This window comes from Cornus florida, unplaced genomic scaffold (genome assembly GCF_030987335.1).
Source record: "Cornus florida cultivar Cherokee Brave unplaced genomic scaffold, ASM3098733v1 CherokeeBrave_3.0.0_Hap2_Chr04, whole genome shotgun sequence".
NCBI classification, from domain to species: domain Eukaryota; kingdom Viridiplantae; phylum Streptophyta; class Magnoliopsida; order Cornales; family Cornaceae; genus Cornus; species Cornus florida.
Genome location: NW_026775574.1, coordinates 70,645,303 through 70,653,606, shown reverse-complemented (window position 1 = coordinate 70,653,606; position 8,304 = coordinate 70,645,303). Strand labels below are relative to the sequence as shown.

General features: G+C 35.8%; 1 pseudogene; it reads left to right on the top strand.

Moving 5' to 3' along the window:
* Nucleotides 1-3,035: 3,035 nt before the first annotated feature.
* Nucleotides 3,036-8,023, top strand: LOC132305091 (phosphoacetylglucosamine mutase-like; annotated as a pseudogene).
* Nucleotides 8,024-8,304: the final 281 nt, after the last annotated feature.

Sequence of the window (8,304 nt, the reverse complement as noted above, 5' to 3'; positions counted from 1 at the left end):
ATAATAGTAAAAAAGGAAATAGCTTTTCCATGTACAAATATAATTACATACATATATTATATCATGTAGGGGTTAGGGTCATTGCTTCCTTCAAGGTAAAAGTTTGAGCGAAAAGTCTGAGGCCTCAGGTTCAAGTCTCAGAGTAATCAACAATTACTATGTGCAAAATAATCCCAAAGTTTTCTTACTAATGCTTATTGAGAAATATAGGACCCTAACCGTATAGGTGGTGAATTGGTCTAAATTGATGAAGTGATGGATTTTAACAACTTCTTCTTCGTGATCAATTCATTCATCATGATCGTAATCCAGAAATCAATTCAACTTACTATAACGACAATAACGACAATTCAAAAACTAAAATAAGTCTAGGCGTAATGTATAAATCAATTATTTCATCATGATTGTAATGCATATTTTAATACCTAAAGTAAACTAAATAATTCACACAATGAACACATGATTTTTATGTGAAAACCGTAAGGGTAAAAACAATGCGACCTAGTCTAGGTGGATTAACTCTGCATTTCCACAGTGTGAAAGAGATTTTACATCTAGGTACCAGAAAACCTCTAGGTACCTTTTGTGCCACACTCTCTACTCAAGTCTCCAAGTCGTCGGCTCCTCGAGCAATCTATTTCTCCACTAGCGCTTTGATATCCACGACCAGTTGTCCGAGTTTTTTGTTTTTCTTTTTTGTCCTGTTGTAGGACTCTTCGGTAGTAATTCGTAAATGCAGTAGAAGTTATGATCAACACCTCAAACCCACACTATCACCATGTAATGCAATGGTGAAGTATGAATCAGAGAACAACTCTAGCAGAGAATTTGCTTAAATGCACTCAATTATGAATTATACGCTTAGAGATATTGTATGTAACTGCTTGTGTGTTTTCCAGAAGATATGTGGTACACCGAATTTTGCATGTTTCAATCGGTGGAGCGAAGTGTTGATCGATCCACATAGAAATAATAGCCGGAGCGAAGTGTTGATCGATCCACATAGAAATTGATCTCTTGATCGATCGAAGTGCCGTGTCCTATTCCTATTAGGATTTTGTTTAAGGCAATTTCCAAAAACATGTTTATGCATTTCAAATATGTTTTTTATGGATCAAAATATTAAGTATGAAACAATAATTGATGAATGCATGTATCCTAATGGTGAATTTACATTCTTTTTACCTCTGACGGGGTAAGGACCGAAACCTTAGGCTCTTATAGAGGGTGTGTTCTAGAACTAGAGGGAGTGAATATGTCTTGATGGTAGTTTGAACTAATCATAACAACATTTTGAATTTTTAACTAAATTATGTAAATTTCAAATTTTAATTAAAGCTAACTATTGGACCAATGGACGCAAAGTTTTTTATGTGGAAAATTCAAACGGGAAAGCTATGGGAGCTAGGTCAATTAGATAAAAAAAATTCAATATGTTAAAGTTCAAATACTTCAGAATTCCTACTTACCTCTCGACACATCCTAATCCACAAAAATTTTCACTTGAGTCTCTAGGCAAACAATTTGCACAATCAATAGATTTCGCTCCTCACAGATCTGTTTCCTCAATAGCCATTTTGATCTCTAGACCAGTTGACCACTCCAATCTTGGTTTGATAACTTTGATGGAATGATTGTTGGTGATCAACTCTTCAAATCAGCTCCAAAACAAATATGTGTCAACACACTAATATAACACTTACCAATCTAATTATGTCAACTAGATAGTTCCCAAAACGCTCCTGATGCATGTCAACTAGAAAGTTCCCAAAAACACTTTTGATTAGGGATAGTGTACATGCCCCGCCCTGTAACCGTTTAGAAGCTCCACCCCATCCCCGCCCAAAATCGCAAAAACGGGGGGACTTTCCACCCCATCCCCACCCCTGTTTAACATTTTTACCCCCGTGGGTACCCGCCCCGCCCCGCCCCGTTTAAGACCAAAATTTCTCCTTCATTTAATTTTTTTATCAACTAAAATTTATATAATTATTGAAAAGATTCATTAAAAAAATGGGCAATAAATAGTTACTTCAATATTAAAAACATTCTATAATAGCAATTTCATAAAAAATAACATACCAAAACCAGACAAGCCAAATTACATTGTTCCAAATTGGCTTCCAAAAGAGTTTTAATAATAATAATTAAAAAAAAAAAAAATAGAGTTCATTACATAGTGCAAAAAGTTAGAAAATTCAGATTTCAAAACAATCTTCTCATAAATTTCTTCATGAGTCTCCATAGTTGCACAATTTCTTCAACATGGGTAGGTGCCGCTGAGAGTAATGATGTGAATGAGAGAGTTAAGAAAACATAGGGTTTCTAATAGGAAATAATAAATATATATAATAATCAAATAAGGGTAGTTAAGTAATTTCAATATCTAAACGGGGCGGGGCGACCTCCCCTCGGCCCCGCACTAAACCCGCGCGGGTTTTTGATATATCAAACTATCCCCGCCCAAGTTAGCTAGATGATCTCCCAAAACCGCCAAAAACGAGGCGGGGTGGGGCGGGTAACCGCGGGGGCGGGTCAAATTGCCATTCCTACTTTTGATGCATATCAACTAGGATTTTCCCAATCAAATCATGAATTCTTGAAACACTAATGAATGAACCCTAAGTTGGCAAGTGCATAGTACTGTCAAATTTACCTTTGTACCCTTGGTGTCGAAGATTACACTTCTAGCCTTGGTTGAAACTTGTATTCCATCTTTGACCATGACCAAGTTGTAACTAACTTGAGACTAACTAACTTTTAAAATTCTAACTAAGCTAAAAAATAAAAACAAAATTACAGACTCTAGTTTTGATTCACGAAATATGTTAACCTGAGTCCTATTTACTAACACCTCTAATTGTAGCTTTATCTTCTGAATATGCCTTTGGACATTAGGTCAGCAAGTAACACCAACTTTTACATATCTATCTTAAATTTAAACAAAAATACAGACTAAAGCTTTTATAACGTAATTTTCCACCCTAAGTTCTATTGACCTAATGCATATTATATATATATATATGTGATCACTTTTGGTTGATGCTCAATTAAAGGGAGTCGAATCAGTAGTCAGAGCTGTTGCCACTGACATGGGAGTTCTTACAACCCCACGACTACATTGGATGGTTCGCGCTAGAAATAAGGGCATGAAAGTATCTGAACTTGACTACTTTGATCAGCTTTCGAGCTCATTCAGGTTAGTTTTATCAACTGGTGTTTATAGTTCGCAGTTTGTGTTAAATGGATTTCAATATTAGATATTTGCTTAATGTGTTAATGTATGATAGGTGCCTGATGGATTTAATCCCTCAGGAAAGTGCAATGAAAGAGATGAATGACAATTTGATTGTAGATGGGGCAAATGGTGTGGGTGCAGAAAAACTTGAAATTTTGAAGAAGGTGTTGAATGGCCTGGATACAGAGATACGCAACTCTGGTAAAGGAGGTGTGCTCAATGAAGGAGTTGGAGCTGATTATGTGCAGAAAGAGAAGGTTGTTTGGTCCTGCTGATGTTGGGATAAGGTTAGCCATCTTCCTATTGTGTCATCTTCTCAAGTGTGACTTCACTTCATAGAATTCTCTTATATAAGCAACTACATTAAATTGTACTTTTATTTTCAAATTTTGTTTTTATACACGTATATGTTCATTACACTTAATTGTTAGAGAAATGTTGAAAAGTACATAATAATTTAAAATATATGTGGTTCTCTTTTATGCATATCTATTTTGCATACTGACTTGCTCCTTGATATGGAGTAAAACATTTGTATCTGTTGGCAAAGTACTGCTGTTGAGAGCAGCATATCTGATATGCACCTCATGTTTGGCTAGATGGTACAGTTCATTTCCAAGTTATAGTTGCAAATCACTCCTGTTAAATTCACTAAAGCTAGATTATACTTGATATATCCTTATTTTCTTCAATACAACCTTTTTTTTTGTGATAATTTATTCTCAGTTGGAGCTAAAACCAAAAATTGACGAGGCCAAGTCCCAAGTTAAACTTGCAAAATCTTCGAAGCATGCTATACTTTTGTTGTTGAGTTTGCTAATGGTTAACCAGAAACAGGAACCAACTACTTGGATGGGTTTAGTGTTTCAGGTGTGCAAGTTTGGATGGAGATGATGATCGGCTTGTATATTTCTCAGTGCTATCAAATAGTAACAACAAAATTGATCTTGTTGATGGGGACAAGATACTGTATTTATTTGCTCTTTTTATCAAGGAGCAACTGAGTCTCCTCAACAATGACAAAGATGAAAAAGTAAATAAATATTATCAAGCTCGTCTTGGTGTTGTACAGACAGCATATGCAAATGGGGCATCCACAGATTACCTGAAACACTTGGGCTTAGAAGTCGTGTTTACTCCTACAGGAGTGAAATACTTGCATGAGAAAGCAGCTGAGTATGACATTGGTATCTATTTTGAGGCAAATGGGCATGGAACCATCTTGTTCTCAGATAATTTCTTATGCTGGTTAGAGGGTAGAAATAATGAGCTTTCTTCAACGTCAAAAGGTTATTTCCCATTCAGCTTCCACCATTATTTAGTTTTAAATTACTAAATTTCATGATTTATTGATTGCGCGTATCAGGATCAGAAGAGCACAAGGCTACTTTGAGATTATTAGCAATCAGTAAGTTGATTAATCAGGCAGTGGGAGATGCACTGAGTGGGTTGCTTCTAGTGGAGGTCACCTTGCGACATATGGGATGGTTAATCCACAGGTGGAATGAGCTTTATCATGATTTACCTAGTGGACAGCTTAAGGCTAGTCTTTTGAAGAAATTCTATGAATGCTCTCTCATCTGTGTGTAGGTTTCTTTCATGATAGGATTGCTCATATGTACGTAGCATGGGTTAGTTTAGAGATTAACTATTAATTCTTTGTAGTTGTATCAATTCATGAAAATAATCAGATCCTGAAAATACAAGCTTCAAGTACAAATATGTTTCTATAGTTCCTGAATTGCATTGACTACTTTGACAACACAATGGAGCAGCAAGTTGGACATCTAATAGCTGACTAAATTGCTGCTGAACTCCTATATTCTTGTGCTTAAATATTTTATCAACTCACTGTGGAGTGAGCTTAATCAGAATCTATTGTATAGGCAGTTTTGGTTCGGTGTCTTACATGAATCTGTTTAAAGGATAGAGTCCTTTGGTATATTTCTTGCCATCTTGATGATTCTTTTTGATCTTTTTCAACTTTTTGCTATCTGATTCAGGGGTAAAGCCAGAAATATTAATTTGTGGGTTGGGTGAAACAAATAATATTTAGTTAAATTTTTTAAAATTATAGAGTAATTGTAACAAATATTCTTTACAATACAATTCTTAATGTATGTTCACAAGAGTGTGTCTACCATGAGAATACTCTCACAAAGTTTGCATTCTTGTAACTGTTGAATAATAAACAGACCTCACAGCTTTGCAATAATAAGAGTGTCCTCATGATGGTGTTTTCCTGTTCTTGATATAATCTATAAAGAGAAAAATATACAAGTACAACCTTTTAAAAAAAATGGGAATACAACTTAAATAAATAGAGACAAGAAATAGATGACAGCCGATAAATACGGCTGTCAAATGTTGAGCATTCATTTTCTTCTCTTGAATTTTAAAATATATAACAAATGCCAAATATATATGTGTTTGTGTGTGTGAATTGATTGTTGATATGTTGTAGCAACAACTACAACAATAGTGGACATTTTTTTCACTAGATTTTGATTTTTTAAAGCTAGACTAAAAATGTTCAATGGACTTTGAAAAGGCCACATGTAATTTTCTTTTGCAAAGTCAACCTTAATAACCATTAATTAATAGTTAACCATAAATAGGGTTTTGAGAAAATTATTTATTCTTTTAGGATTGCTTGGACCTTCTATAAATCATGGTACAAACGTTGGAAATCAAATCAAACGAACTTCAGCGAAAAGAATAGTTTAGGCATAGCCAAGTTTAATTGCAAAATTGTTTGTGAAATGAGGGTTTATGTATCCATTTTTTTTGTTGAAGGACAGCATGATGTCACCTTACGGCGGGAAAAAAGACAGTATTTTTTTTTTTTTGTCATTCTTTTCCATTAGTCCCAGCAGATGGATTCTGTCTTTTCTCACTTCTAGGGTATTGGGGAGGGAAGACTGGAGTTAGCTACTCTCAGATGCAAAGCCTGCATTCCCATGCTTCTGAGTCAAATTTTATCGTTGCACCTGGGCAGTAGGGAATGGCCCTTTAAAAGTGAGATACGAAGAATGACTTCTTAGACCTGAAAATCATAGGTAGATTATGTCATATAAAGATTTAGTAGCTGTGAAGTTGTTGATTCTTAGGATATGATTCATACCGAGTAGGAATCTTGCTGTCAGATTGTACATGTTTATACCACATAAAACATTTGTTTGGTTAATTTGGAATTGTGAAACATTCACTATGACTCCGTGGAAAATGTATCAAAATTGCAAAGTCTCCCACGCTTATACAACTTCAATTTCTCCTTGCACCCATTTAGGAATTAATAATCTCACTTTTTTTTTCTTTTCTTTTTTTTTTAGTTCTGGTTTTTGAACTTCTATTATAACTTGAATGGGGTACGCACCAAGTTGACTAACGAACAACTTGCTCTTTTAAGCATTCTTTTTTGAAATTAAGATCGTTGATTTTCAGGTTGGACATTGATGCCTCAACTGTTGTCGTTTTTAATCCATTCTCAGGTTAAGGTTCTTGACAGAACTGCGGTCATTACAGCAAACGCAGAGACTGTGGTTGTGACTCCCCCTGGCATTCAAGAAGCCAACAATGCTGAAACTGGTAATGCACATTATAACTGAAAGTTGATTTCTTAAACTGGGGTACCAATTCTTACTCTAATATATTGATCAGTTTCACTGTCTTTTTGTTCTCTATCAAATGTTTGGCCAGATCTTGGATCTGTGCCATAACTAAATTAATACTGTGCATGAGAGCTATTCGCTCAAGAATACGAAAAAAAAAAACCTGTATGTGCATTCCAGATCCTTCAAGTAGTGCGAGTGTTGGTGTGCATATGGCGAAACTTGAACACTTATTTTGTTAAATGATAACCATCAGGTACAGAGGATGTCATACGAGTGTATGCAGAGGCCACAACCCAGGAAGCAGCAGATAACCTAGCTAAATCCGTAGCACAACTAGTGGATCAATTCCCTTTGGATTCAGAATCGCGTTGTTTTTTCTCTAGTCAACAAAATTAAAATTTGGAACTCTCTTAAGCAATTAAGCTTACTTCTCTACACTTACTGTCTATATAAGATTAAAAATTAAAAATATATAAGAACTGAAGACCACAATTGGTTTATAGATATAACTAGAGAAGCAGGAAAAGCAATCATCAGTATTCTTGTTGAAACTCATACGGCATTTAAGTCTAGCTCAATAAAGTAACACCTGTCTAAAAATATTTTCAACCACAGATCATTACATATTTTGGATGAAAGGGTCCCGGATAAAACTCCAGGCTTTTAAAAGAAAGAGAAAAAGATAAAAGTACCAAAAGACTTCCTGCTAAAACCCTACTTTTTTATACCACCCTCCAATTTCTTGTTCAGGATGGCCAGTTGTTCAGCAATGGTCTCAAGGCCTCCTGTTTGCTTCTGTCCATGTTGGCAAGATGATCAGACATGGTCTCAAGGTGTGTGTCTCCCACACCGCTTGTATAGAACTCATCACAGACTCGAATGAACAAGAAATTGGAGGGTGGTATTAAAAAGTAGGGTTTTAGCAGGAAGTCTTTTGGTAATTTTATCTTTTGGTCTCAAGGCCTCCTGTTTGCTTCTTGTCCATGAGACCTTGAGACTGTTGTTCAGCGATGGTCTCAAGGCCTTGAGACCAAAAGATAAAAGTACCAAAAGACTTCCTGCTAAAACCCTACTTTTTAATACCACCCTCCAATTTCTTGTTCAGGATGGCCAGTTGTTCAGCAATGGTCTCAACGCCTCCTGTTTGCTTCTGTCCATGTTGGCAAGATGATCAGACATGGTCTCAAGGTGTGTGTTTCCCACACCGCTTGTATATAACTCGTCACAGACTCGAATGAACAAGAAATTGGAGGGTGGTATTAAAAAGTAGGGTTTTAGCAGGAAGTCTTTTGGTAATTTTATCTTTTGGTCTCAAGGCCTCCTGTTTGCTTCTTGTCCATGAGACCTTGAGACTGTTGTTCAGCGATGGTCTCAAGGCCTTGAGACCAAAAGATAAAAGTACCAAAAGACTTCCTGCTAAAACCCTACTTTTTAATACCACCCTCCAATTTC